We start from the raw sequence: 4,254 nt of genomic DNA, 5'->3' as shown, positions 1-4,254 counted from the left end.
GTAGGGACATGATGAATCTGGAAACCATCATTCTCAACAAACTGACACAAGAACAGAAAATCAAACACCACATGTTCTAACTCATAGGCGGATGTTGAACAATGAGAACATGTGGACACAGGGTGGGGAGCATCACACACTGGAGTCTGTTGGGGGGGGACTAGGGGAGGGACAGCGAGGGGTAGGGAGGTTGGGAAGGGGTAACATGGGAAGTAATGCCAGATATAGATGACAAAATAATGGAGGCAGCAAACCACATTGCCATGTATGTACCCATGCAATAATCTTGTATGATCTGCACATGTACCCCAAAACCTAAAGTACAATTAAAATATATATATATATATATATAAAGAAATAAATAAAAGGAGTCCGAATAGAAAAAACAATAAAGTAAGATCTAATAAGAATAAAATTAGATCCTTATGCTACCCCTTACTCCAAAAATAATTTACAAGCAGAATGAAGACTTAAACAAAATATGAAAATGTAAATTAACTCAAAGCAAAAAGAGAAAATTTCTAATAATATTGCAGTTCACTAGTTCTTCCTCAGCATGACACAAACTCCAGGAGCCCAAAAGAAAAACTAGTGAACATGTTAAAAAGAAAAGAGAAAATCTCTGCATGCTGCATGGTAAAATATATATAGATACAGGAAAAGACAAATCTCATTAATATATGAAGCATTGTTTGGAATAAAATTTTTTTTTCACGAAAGTTTTTAGTTTATTAAGCTTCTCGTGAAAAATCCACAACGGCCATAGATAACATCATTGCAGCACCTTTACTCCTTCGGCTGTGATCCAATCTCCAGCTCACTTTTTGCCTGAGCCAACATTGGCCTCTGCAGTCCCCCTGACTTCCTTCATTCTGTTCTTGCGTTCCTTTCGTTGCTTTCTTGAGGTGTTTTTCTTCTCATACAGGCCATGTCTTGCAAGTCTATGTTTGGGTTCATTTCTCTTTGCATAATCCAGGGAATCATAAATCATGCCAAAGCCAGTTGTATTGCCACCACCAAAATGAGTTCTGAATCCAGATACAAAGATGACATCCGGTGTGGTCTTGTACATTTTGACTAGTTTTTCCCGAATTTCTGTCTTAGGCGCTGTTGCCTTCCCTGGGTGAAGGACATCAATGACCATTTGTTTCCTCTGAAGCAGTCGGTTGGTCATGAACTTTCTAGTGCGGATAGTTACTGTATCGTTCATGATGGCGCTGGAATAAATTTTTAAAACCTAATAGATACCAGCAAGATGGCAGATGAGGGATCTTCAGGCCCTCATTCTCCCGCAGAGACACCAACTTAACAATATACAGAGCAGAATACCACTGTGAGATACAGTTGAGAAGCTACAGCATCAAGACCGACTGGAAACCAAGTTCCACAGAGAGGGGTGAGAAAGCTTGTGGAATTTTGCCTGTCCATCTCTTCCCTTCCCCCATCCAAGCTGGTGCGGTGCAACTGAGAGGAATTTGGAGACTCTGCCTCAAGATGGGAACAAAAGAATCAGCTGAGCATCCAGTGTTCTGCCAACCCAGTGTCTGCCTGAGGAACTGGTTTGTATCTCATCTGACTCCAAGCATTGCTGGGCTGGTGGCCTTGCTGGGAAGCTACGGAAAAATGATACAGCCACCATGGCATGTTAAAGCTCAGCTCCACAGACAGGTGCCAGGGGAAGCAAGACTATGGGCTTCTGAGGAGAACAGGGGAAACCTGCTTAGGGAATTTGAGATGACTAAAAAGCAGCACACACAATCCCAAAGAAGACACAGACTCAGAAAAGGATCAACAGGTCCTGGAGTCTCTAGCTGGGCTGATTGGTGAAAGGCTGCCTCTTCACCAAACCAGTCCATACATAGGGAGGGGTGCTTGGTTTTCTTTTTCACTCAAGAATAACAGCAACAACAAAAAATTGCAAGGCATAGCATAACAATAACAAACCAAAACAAACAGGAAAACCAGACCCTATCAAAGGAACAAAATAAAACTCCAGAAACTGACCTGAAAGAAATGCAGATCTATGAGCTGCCTGACAAAAAATTCAAAATAACAGTCAGAAAATCATCAATGAGCAAACACAGATGAACAACAAGATGCAATCAGGAAAACAATACAAGAACATAGTGAGAATAAGAACAAAGACACAGAAACTATCAACAAGAGCCAAATATAAATTCTGCAAGTATAAAATATAATAACCAAACTGAAAAACGTGCTAGAGAAGTTCAAAAGCAGACTTGATGAGGCAGAAGGGTGCAGCAAACTGAAAAATGGGCCATTTAAAATCATCAAGCCAGAGCAGCCAACATTTAAAAGGAACGAAGGAAAGTGAAGAGAGCCCAAGGGACTTATGGGAGACTAGAAAGTGGATTAACATATACATTATGGGATTTTCCAAGATGGAGAAGAGTGAGAAAAGGGGCAGAGAGCTTATTGAAAGAAATAATAACCAAAATTTCCCAAATATTAGGGAAAACATGGACATACGCAATCAAGAAGCTCAAACAACTCCAGCCAGAATAAATCTAAAGAGACCCACATTGACTCAGACTATGATTACAGTGCCAGAACTCTAAGAAAAAGCATCTATGAAGCAGCAAGGGAAAACAACTCATCACACACAAGGGGGCTTTCAGGTAAGTATCTGCTGATGTCTCAGCAGCGACCTTCAGCCTAGAAAGGAGCAGGATGGTATAGTCAAAATGCTGACAGAAAACAGCTATCAATCAAGAAAACTGCCTTCAAAAATGAAGCAGAAATTAAGATATTCCCAGTAAATGAAAGCTGAGGAAGTTCATTCTTACTTGACCTGCTCTGCAAGAAATGCTAGAGGGAGTCCTTCAAGGTGAGAGAAAGAACACTAGACAGTAATCTAAAAATGTAAGTTTCTCCAATAAAGGTGAATACATAGAAAAATAGAGTACTAGGTAGTAATGTAATTTTGCTGCTTAAATTCACTTTTAATTCTTGTATGAAATTTAAATGAAAACACACAAAAATTAAGTATAAAGCCATTTCAGTGGCTTTATAACATACAGTATGCAAATAAATATGTATTTGGTGACATTAAAAACTTAAAGGAGAAGGGTGAAGCTATTTAGTTGTAGAGTTTTGTGTATAGTTGAAGTTAAAGAGTTCTCGGTTTGAAACAGAATGTCATTACATCTTATGTGATTACAATGGTGGCTACAAAGAAAGATTGTCTCTGGATGTTTTCATATAGATGTATAGATCAGCAGACAGGAGACAAATAAGGAAATAAAAGCCTGGACAGCACTATAGTGAGACTAGAACTAAAAGGCATACACAGATCACTCCACCCAACAAGAGCCGAATACACCTTTTTCATAGCTGCACATGGAACTTTCTCCAGGATAGGCCATATGTTAGGCCACGAAATAAATTTCAGCGCATTTTAAATATTGAAAGTACATGTGTTTTCTCTAAGAACAATGGAATAAAACTAGAAATCAATAGCAGAAGGAAAACCAGAACATCCACGATCACATGGAAAATAAACAGCGCACTCTTAACCAATGAGGCAGAGGAGTCACAAGACAATACCTTGAGACAAATGAAAGTGAAAACACAACATACCGAAACTTACGCATGCAGCAAAAGCAGTGCTGAGACAGAAGTTTATAACCGTAAACACATGCATTTAAAAAGCAGGAAGATCTCAAATTAATGACCTGCCGATGAAGTAAGGCAAATGTTGTAAAACACACGTGGAGGTTTATTTTGATGGCCAAATATGAGTGACCATGAGATCATGTGCACAAGTGACTGGATTACAACTGAGTTTCCTATGTCTCAGGGAAATAGAAGTCACAGGCAAATACATAAATCAGTGATGAGCCCCTTTTCACATGCGTGTTAGCCGTTGGTATATCTTCTTTGGGAAATGCTTATTTAAATCCTCTGCGAAGGTTGTAATTGGATTGCGTGTTTGAGTACTAGGAACTCCTTATATGTCTGAATGCAAGTTTATTACCAAATATGTGATCTGAAAGTAGTTTTTCCCATTCTGTTGGTGTCATTTCATTGTCTTCATAGTGCTCTTAGAAGCATGGAAATGATTAGTCTTGATGGAATTCGTTAATCTAGTTTTTCCTTCTTTTTCTTGTGCCTTTAGTGTCATTCTCTAAGAACCATTTCATACTCCAAGGTCATAAAGACTTAACCTGATTTTCTTCTAACCATCCTCTAGTTTGACTTTTACAATTAGGTCATTGAGTTACTTGTCTGTTT

At 39.0% G+C, this 4,254-nt stretch overlaps 1 pseudogene; it reads right to left on the bottom strand.

Moving 5' to 3' along the window:
• Window positions 1–716: 716 nt before the first annotated feature.
• On the bottom strand, window positions 717–1,212 carry LOC116546494 (annotated as a pseudogene).
• Between the last annotated feature and the right edge of the window lie 3,042 nt (window positions 1,213–4,254).

The sequence above is a fragment of the Sapajus apella genome, unplaced genomic scaffold, assembly GCF_009761245.1.
Source record: "Sapajus apella isolate SASKATOON/1434 unplaced genomic scaffold, GSC_monkey_1.0 scaffold974, whole genome shotgun sequence".
Classification (NCBI taxonomy): domain Eukaryota; kingdom Metazoa; phylum Chordata; class Mammalia; order Primates; family Cebidae; genus Sapajus; species Sapajus apella.
The sequence above is the reverse complement of the archived record's forward strand: the minus strand, read 5'-3'. Positions and strand labels throughout refer to the sequence as shown.